This window comes from Ovis aries, chromosome 24 (genome assembly GCF_016772045.2).
Source record: "Ovis aries strain OAR_USU_Benz2616 breed Rambouillet chromosome 24, ARS-UI_Ramb_v3.0, whole genome shotgun sequence".
Taxonomy (NCBI): Eukaryota; Metazoa; Chordata; class Mammalia; order Artiodactyla; family Bovidae; genus Ovis; species Ovis aries.
The window spans coordinates 8,413,820-8,423,919 of NC_056077.1; positions in this window are offsets into that span (position 1 = coordinate 8,413,820).

Genomic DNA, 10,100 nt, shown 5'->3' on the forward strand with positions numbered 1-10,100 from the left:
ATAAATGGTGTTTGGTAATCCTGAGCTGAAAGGTGGTATTTAAGTCAAAAGCACACCAGAACTCAGCTAATTTGTACTAATCGCCTACACCAGCCACGGATCAGCCAGAGGGGAAAAACATCAGATGATGCAACCACAAACACGTATTGCTCCCATCTCAAACACTATTCTCATTTCTGAAACCTTCACCTCCAGCCCCCCTACCACACTGGAGAGGGCCTCAGAATCCCCTGAAGGCTCTTTAAGGCATAGATTGGCCTGGTCCACCCCTTGCAGGTCTGATTTCTTATGTCTGAAGTGGTGCCTGAGAGTTTTCATTTCTGACAAGTTCTCAGGTAGTGCTGCTGCTGCTGCAGGGCTCACGCTCCCGACTGAAACCCTTTTTTGGGGTCAATGGGAAGTCCAGCCATGGCAGTGATTTTCAACCAAAGTGATTTCCGTGTCCCGTCCCTCCCCCCGCCCCACGCCAGGAGACCAAAATCCAGAGAGATTCTTGGTTGTCATAACTAACTGGGGTGGGGATGGCATTGCTTGACATCCAGGGGTAGAAGCCAGGGAAGCTCAATATCCTATAATACATTGCACAGCCCTAAATTCTTAGAAATCAATTACAAATAATGATTTGAGCCCCAGTGTTAATAGTGCCAAGGCTGAGAAACCCTGAACTGCATAGGAGAATGCTCAAATAAATTAGAAAAAACACACAAGGGATAAATATTATGCGGCCATTAAGAATCCTTCTACTAAGCCCCCGTGCGCTGCAACTACGGAATGTACTTGTGTGCTTGGTTGCTCAATCGTGTCCGACTCTGCAGCCCCATGGACTCCTCTGGACAGATTCTCCAGGTAAGAATACTGGAGTGAGTTGCCATGCCCTCATCCAGGGGAACTTACCAACCCAGCCATTGAACTTACTTAGAGCTGCTAAAAAAAAGTCATCTGAGGGCACCCCCAGCAGTCCAGTGGTTAAGACTCCACGCTTCCACTTCAAGGGGCGTGGGTCCACTCCCTAGGCAGGGAACTAAGATCTCACATGCCACGTGGTGGCTACACAGGCGCACCCTCCCCCTAAATAATTTAACATGAGACACTCAATAGAATTGAGACATTCAGTAGAATTGAAATCATATGTTCACACAAAAACTTGTACGCAAATATTCATAGCAGCAGCCTTATTCATAATAACCAAAAAGTGGAAACAATCCAAATGTCCGCCAATGGATGAAGGGGTAAATAAAATGTGGGCTCTCCAGACAATGGAATATTATTCAGCCATAAAAGCTTGAAGGAGTGATACATTATATAACATGGATGAATCTTGGAAACATTGTGTGCTAAGTTGATTGTGTGACTCTTTGTGACCCCATGCACTACAGCCTGCCAGGCTCCTCTGCCCAAGGGATTCTCCAGGCAAGAATACTGGAGTTAGTTGCCATGCCCTCCTCCAGGGCATCTTTCCGACCCAGGGATCAAACCCTAGTCTCTCGTGTCTCTTGCATTGGCAGGCGGGTTCTTTACCATGAGCGCAACCTGGGGAACCACTGGAAACATTAAGGTAAAGAAAGAAACCAGACACAAAAGGTCACATATTGTACGATGATCCTTTTTCTGTGAGATGTCCAGAATAGGCAAATCCAGAGACAGAAAGTAGATTGGTGGTGGTCGGGGGCTGGCGGGGGGTGTGTGTGGGGAGGGAGTGGATTGGAAGTGAGTGCTCATGAGCATTGTGTTTCTTATAAGGGTCATGAAAATGTTCTGGAATCAGATGGTGGTGATGGTTGTACAATATAGTGAATGTAGAACCACTGAACTGTACACTTTAAAATGGTAGATTTAATGGTCCATGAATTAGATCTCAATAAAAAATTAATTTTCAGAAGGTGCCTTTTGTCCTAGCCTGCCTATAGGCTGGAAATGTATGGGCTGGCCGAGGTCTGCAAAACAAGGCTTGTAGGGTTTCATCTTGGTGACCTGGAGTTGGGGTGGGAGGCAGGTGGTTCCTGGAAAAGACCAGAAGTTTCTATACAGGATACACCCTTGGAGTGGCAGACCCCACTGGCACCTGCCTCTATCTCCTTGACTTACACTTTGCCCATCATCTCTCTGCTAGGACACGTGATTCTCTGGTGAGCCCTTGTTCTTGTGGAAGTGGGCTTGACCCAGTGGATGATATGACTGCTACCCAATCAACCTCAACCAATGTCAGGGACTCCAGCTTCCTCACTCCCGGAGGTCCCCAAGGGACTCACAGCAGTAACCGATTCATTCAGTTCAGTTCAGTCACTCAGTCGTGTCCGACTCTTTGCAACCCCATGAATCGTAGCACGCCAGGCCTCCCTGTCCATCACCAACTCCTGGAGTTCACTCAAACTCATGTCCATCGAGTCGGTGATGCCATCCAGCCATCTCATCCTCTGTTGTCCCCTTTCCCTCCTGCCCCCAATCCCTCCAAGCATCAGAGTCTTTTCCAATGAGTCAACTCTTCGCATGAGGTGGCCAAGTACTGGTGTTTCAGCTTTAGCATCATTCCTTCCAAAGAACACCCAGGGCTGATCTCCTTCAGAATGGACTGGTTGGATCTCCTTGCAGTCCAAGGGATTCTCAAAGGTCTTCTCCAACACTACAGTTCAAAAGCATCAATTCTTCGGCGCTCAGCTTTCTTCACAGTCCAATTCTCACATCCATACATGACCACAGGAAAAACCATGGCCTTGACTAGACGTACCTTTGTTGGCAAAGTAATGTCTCTGCTTTTCAATATGCTATCTAGGTTGGTCTAACTTTTCTTCCAAGGAGTAAGTGTCTTTGAATTTCATAGCTGCAATCACCATCTGCAGTGATTTTGGAGCCCCCAGAAATAAAGTCTGACACTGTTTCCACTGTTTTGCCATCTATTTCCCATGAAGTGATGGGACCAGATGCCATGATCTTCATTTTCTGGATGTTGAACTTTAAGCCAACTTTCTCACTCTCCACTTTCACTTTCATCAAGAGGCTTTTTAGTTCCTCTTCACTTTCCGCCATAAGGGCGGTGTCATCTGTATATTTGAGGTTATTGATATTTCTCCCGGCAACCTTGATTCCAGCTTGTGCTTCTTCCAGCCCAGCGTTTCTCATGATGTACTCTGCACAGGAGTTAAATAAGCAGGGTGACAATATACAGCCTTGACTTACTCCTTTTCCTATTTGGAACCAGTCTGTTGTTCCATGTCCAGTTCTAACTGTTGCTTCCTGACCTGCATATAGGTTTCTCCAGAGGCAGGTCAGGTGGTCTGTATTCCCATCTCTTTCAGAATTTTCCAGTTTATTGTGATCCACACAGTCAAAGGCTTTGGCATAGTCAATAAAGCAGAAATAGATGTTTTTCTGGAAGTCTCTTGCTTTTTTCATGATCCAGCAGATGTTGGCAATTTGATCTCTGGTTCCTCTGCCTTTTCTAAAACCAGCTTGAACATCTGGAAGTTCACGGTTTGTGTATTGCTGAAGCCTGGCTTGGAGAATTTTGAGCATTACTTTACTGATGAACTATGGACTGAGGTTCGTGACATTGTACAGGAGACAGGGATCAAGACCATCCCCATGGAAAAGAAATGCAAAAAAGCAAAATGGCTGTCTGGGGAGGCCTTACAAATAGCTGTGAAAAGAAGAGAAGTGAAAAGCAAAGAAGAAAAGGAAAGATATAAGCATCTGAATGCAGAGTTACAAAGAATAGCAAGAAGAGATAAGAAAGCCTTCCTCAGTGATCAATGCAAAGAAATAGAGGAAAACAACAGAATGGGAAAGACTAGAGATCTCTTCAAGAAAATTAGAGATACCAAGGGAACATTTCATGCAAAGATGGGCTCGATAAAGGACAGAAATGGTATGGACCTAACAGAAGCAGAAGATATTAAGAAGAGGTGGCAAGAATACACAGAAGAACTGTACAAAAAAGATCTTCACAACCCAGATAATCACAATGGTGTGATCACTCACCTAGAGCCAGACATCCTAGAATGTGAAGTCAAGTGGGCCTTAGGAAGCATCACTACAAACAAAGCTAGTGGAGATGATGGAATTCCAGTTGAGCTATTTCAAATCCTGAAAGATGATGTTGTGAAAGTGCTGCACTCAATATGCCAGCGAATTTGTAAAACTCAGCAGTGGCCACAGGACTGGAAAAGGTCAGTTTTCATTCCAATCCCAAAGAAAGGCAATGCCAAAGAATGCTCAAACTACTGCACAATTGCACTCATCTCACATGCTAGTAAAGTAATGCTCAAAATTCTCCAAGCCAGGCTTCAGCAATATGCAAACCATGAACCCATTCATTAATGCACCCCAAGTTGGCTCCTCTGTATCTCTGCTTTCCTTTCCCATTCTGGGTTCACCTCCCAGATCAACAGCTTGCTCTCTCAGCCTCATGACAGTTTCTGCTTCTGGGAGAGCTCAACGAAGTAATTCTCTTCTATTTGAAAAAATATTTTTCTAGAAGACAATATTTTCCTCACTAGAAAAGATAAATAAGCATTTTAAAATTAACGTTTAATAAGCAAAGCATATTTTAAAATCAGCAGCAGCATCACCTGGGAGCTTGTTAGAATTGCAGACTTGGACCTCCCTTGTGGTACAGTGGATAAGAATCCTCCTGCCAGCGCAGAGGACACAGGTTCATTCCCTGGTCCAGGAAGACCCCACTTGCCGCAGAGCAATTAAGCCTGGCGCTACAACTACTGAAGCCCTTGCACCCTAGAGTCTGTATTCCACTAGAAGAGAAGCTACTTCAATGAGAAGCTCATCCACCGAAATGAAGAGTAGGCCCTGCTTGCTGCAACTAGAGAAGGCCCGAGGGCGGCAACAAAGACCCAGCGCAACCAAAAATAAAAATACATTAAAAAAAGAGAAAAGAAAGAAATGATGCAGATTCTCAGTGCCCCCCACCTGCCACCCGCTAGCCCAGCTGCCCAGAACCGAACTCTGCATTTGAATGCGATTGCCAGGTGGTGTGTGTGGAGTGGTCGATTTCATAAGAGGACGTTTGAGGATGCAAACGGTGGTCAGGCAGCATGCCTGATGTGTAAACATCTTATCTCAGTGAGAAGCTGGTTCTCTGGTGAGACCCACATTGGCAAAGGGACCTAAGCCTTTGTTTCTGTTTTTAGAGAACAGTGTCACAGTTTTCAGGACAACCAAGGAATCATTCAGCAGGGTACTGCCTGCAAAGTTGTGGCTAGTTGGGAAGGCCACAGGCTGAAAATTCGTTTAATTGCCTGTGACGCTCCCATTGGATAGCAGTCAGAATGAGGGATCACATTCTTAACCTATTTACTATCTCATAACTGGCAGCAACTTGCAGCTACACATCCAGGCTGAAAAGTGAAGTTGCTCAGTTGTGTCCAACTCTTTGCGACCCCATGGACTGGAGCCCACCAGGCTCCTCCATCCATGGGATTTTCTAGGCAAGAGTACTGGAGTGGGTTGCCATTTCCTTCTCCAGGGGATCTCCCCAACCCAGAGATCGAACCTGGGTCTCCCGAATTTTGGGCAGATGATTTACCGTCTGAGCCACCAGGGAATCTAGACTGAGGATTAGCCATGTTAGGGGAAGCACGCTGATTGAAACCGCCTACCCTGGCCAGGCACCATACTAACCGTTTTCCTGAGTTGTTTTACAACAGGAGGTCCTGGTAAGGAACAGGGAACTAATAAGCCACCACCAACCGGAAGAGTTCAGGAAAGGTCAAAAGGAGACATCACATGTGCGACCACCTCCCAGAATCCTCCTCTCTGGCATCCATCTTGGCTGAACAAGGCATGCACCACCAGGAAGGACTCTGAGTCAGAATAATTCGCTAAAGACAACCCAGAAGCTAATCCCATCACCATAAAACCCGAGACTGTGAGCCACGTGGCAGAGGAGTCCTCCTGGGTTCCCTGACCCTCCTGCTCTCCACCCAGGGAGCCCCATTCCCAGTAAAGTCTCTTGCTTTGTCAGCACATGTGTCTCCTCGGACAATTCATTTCTGAGTGTTCGACAAGAGCCCAGGTTCAGGCCCTGGAAGAGGTCCCCCTTCCTGCAACAGCCATAGAAGGAACATGCTCCTGTAATGGGGAAAAGTGGCATAAACAGTGGCTAAAAGGAAAGCAAAGCAAAAACATCCTCAAATATCATTTATTTAGCACTGTGCAAATTGCCATGAGCTTCAATACTGTAATGAATTATGGATTCTGTTTAGCTGTTAGCACAGAGATCCTGATTACAGTTGCTTATACCAACTACAGTGTTTTGTTTGTTTTTTTTTTTTTTACTTAGATAAAAAGTCTAGTGATAGCTAGCCCAGGGACATCCAAAAATTAATCAGTGACTTCCTCCTTTCTGCTCTACCATCCTTGGCATATAGCTTCCTTCCTTAAGATTACCTCATGGTCAAAGATGGCTGCTGCTACTCTTGCAATCTTGTTTGTATTCCAGATAGAAGGAAGGAGGAAGTGGCAAGAGGGCAAGCTAAGTCAGTTCCCTCTAAATAGCTTTCCTGGAAGCCCTACCCAATGACTTCCTCTTATTTCATCAGCCTCTTAGTTGCAAGGGATGCTGGGAAATGTAGTTCTTAAGATGGGCACCTTGAGTTCCCAAAGGTGCCAACCTTTCTTTTCCTCAAGGCCAAGTGGGCACCGTCTGTTTCCCACTGGTATGATCATTTGGCTGCCATCTTTTTTCCCTCCATTGGCCTGGAGGACATGATAGTCCTTGCTAAATTCACCCAAAAAGGCTTCAGTGATGGCCAATAAAGCCTGTTCTTCTTGAACACAATATGTCTCTGATTAAAAAAGCTCTCCTGCAAAATGAACTGGCCTTCAACATTCTCGTGCCTCAAAAGAAGCTATTTGAGCCATTATCTCAATAAAATGTGTGCTCATATCTAAGGGGAAAAAAAAAGGGCACCTCGCCCACTTGAATAAAATTTAGGCTTTGTTAGCAAAGAATAACTGTGAAATGGTAATTGGGCAGAGAGCTAGCAGACTGTGTTATGTATGCATTATCCCATTCTATATTCAGTTTTGAGAGATCCTTAGTAAAACCCATCAGTTCGCCCATGGGGTCTGACAATGGTCCTAAACTTTATTCTATATTAAAAGACACAAAATAATTGCCTTTATTTAAATGGCTTGCTGATTTGTATGCTGTTAAATGTTAAATAAAAGATACTTTATTTTATCTTGCTATTAGTATTCCCTTTTTGTGCTTAGAATATTATTTGACTTTTCTTATGTTTTTTTGACTCATGTCCTCGAGTCTAACTGTGACCTTTCTGGCAGTAATTAATCCATGAGACCACTTTTGCTGCTCACTGTGATGAATGCAGGCATTATATAGTGTAAGAAGCTATTAGTATCATATTCTCTTGACACTTCTGATTGTTCGGTAGTCAAAACACGTGAGGAAAAAGATGGATTGCTGCTGCAGTTTTAGTTTAACCATGTTAACAATCTTGGAATGTAGAAAGCCTTATGCAAAACACAGACGCTTTATTCTATTTTTAATATTTTTGGCCATGCAGTGAGGCTTTGGGATCTTAGTTTCCCAACCAGGGATTGAACCCAAGTCCTTAGCAGTGAAAGTACAGAGTTCTAACCACTGGACTGCCAGGGAATTCCCAAAACTCAGAAGATTTAAAAGATTTGCCTATTTAAAAATATTTGCAACACATGAAAAGTAGAAAAGCATAGACAAAATTAAAAAACGCCACTAACAAACTGGGAAATTGGGCTAATCAAAGTACAACTACAAAGGGACACCCTTTTTTCACTTATTTGATAAAGTAAAACATTTTTTATAATGCTATAGATAGTACTATCTATAATACTATAGATAGTACTATATAAACACAGCACACATATACTATGGAAGGCAGTGCCAACTACTCTACTTTTCCAAAGGGCATTTTTGAAGTTTCTTATAAAGTTTTTAATTCATACACCTTTGGCCCCAAAATGATATTTCTGAAGATTTATATTTATATAGACATATGTATACACACATGGAAGGATGTTTCCTGCAGCATTGTTTACAATAGCTAAAGACTGTCACAATCTCCAACATTAGGAAACCTGTTAAAAATTGTAATGACAAAACCAGTGAATACAGAAAAATACACTGCTTTCACCAAGTGATTTTATTTTAGAAAATTTATACGAAGAAAGTCATTGAATGTGTGCTGAGTAAATGTTAGTTTGAAAACACCAAAAAGTATATGTCCTTTGCAGAGAACTGTTACATGTATTACCATGTGATGCTATGGTACCATGGGAATGTCAATAAGAGGAATGCGGTGGCTGTATTGAGAGAAGTCCAAGATACAAAATGGGAAACAAAAGACAGGTTTCACAAGTTGCAAAATATAACTTTTATATCAAAAAGTTTCTATACACATACTTCAAAATCTGGGTGTTAAAAATGAAAGTATACATTAATCCATATTTTCTTGAGCCATCCAGTTCTAAATATTACTTTTTTTTTGTCCTTGCCATGTGCTTTGGGTGGATCTTAGTTCCCCACGGAGGGATGGAATCCAGGGCCCTGGCAGTGAAAGGACCAAGTCTTAACTACTGAACCACCAGGGAATTTCTTGTAGGTATTAGTTCATTAAATGTATGTGAAGTTACCAGATCTTAGTTGAAAGATGTCACATTCTTTGTGGCTCACACAGTCTCCTAATACCAAGGATTGAGGCTAATCCAGGAGCATTCTTCCAGGCCCCTTGAGTGCTAGTTTTTGTTGAGTAATTTCGTGTGTTGGGATCATGGACTCAGTACTTTCTCCACTTATTATCCTTTAATCCTGAGACTTTCTTACCTAACCGTTTTTTCTTAACCCTACGACTTTCTGAGATCGTCGCCATTTATCACGCTCGGAGACACTTAATTTTCCCAAGGATACTCAGCTAGGAAGTGCCTGTACAATTATTTAGAAAGCCAAATGAGATGGCGCCATCTCACCATCATCAGACAAAGTGATTCAAGTTAAATTACATCATTCCCGGTTCCTGGAGCCCTTTCCACCTCTGCGCCTCTGAAGCTATGGGTCCCCGCCCCGCCCCCCCCCCCCCAGGGGCCCCTCCTTTCCAAGCCTTGCCTGTGCTACATAGCTTAGCTAAAAATGCTCCACCCACCCCCCGCGCCCCCCCGCACCCCCTCGTCCCCCGCTACCCCCCCCCCCGCCCCCGCCCCAACCCCAGGAAGCCCTCCATGATTCTCATCATTGGCAAACAGCATTTGGCACATGCTGTTTTTCACAGTGGTCGCTTCTGAGCCTCGCCCTACAGCTTTTGCAGATTGACTAGGAGCACCCACCAAGTTGTGTGAGCATGCTCAGTTGGGTCTGACTCTTCAACTCCATGGAACATGTAGCCTGCCAGACTCCTCTGTCCATGCGATTATCCAGGCAAGAATACTGGAAAAGTTAGTCACACAGTCTTGTCCAACTCTTTGGGATTCCATGGACTGGATAGCCCGCCAGGCTCCTCTGTCCAAGGAATTCTCCAGGCAAGAGTACTGGAGTGAGCTGCCATTTCCTTCTCCAGTGTACTTCCCGACCCAGGGATTGAACCCTGCATTGCAGGCAGATTCTTGCCCAACCGAGCTACTCTTAAGTACAAGAATACTGGAATGGATTGCCATTTCCTGCTCCAGGGGATCTTCCCTACCCAGGGATCTTACCAAGTCTCCTGCATCCGCAGGCAGATTCTTTACCCCTGAGCCACCTGGGAAGCCTGTACGCCACCAGGTGTTGATGCATAATTATGTTGCTTAGGTTTTTAAAAAGACAGTTTAGACTGAAAAGAATCATTTGCCAGTATTCTGGTCTCCAGAGTTAAGAGAGATACACCTAAGATCTTGGTAGGTCCCAGAAAAATCTCAATTATCACAGAAAACACTACAATGCGTTCAGATGATAAAGACAATGATAACTTGCTGTAGATATAACGGAAAATTCTTCCTATTGCATTAAAAAAATTTAACACTATAGAATCAATAAATTGTTTTTGTAGTGCTTGTACAAAACAGACCCTAGGCTGTGTGCCTCTAATACTGAACGGACAAAGTGCCCTAGCTGCAGCTCC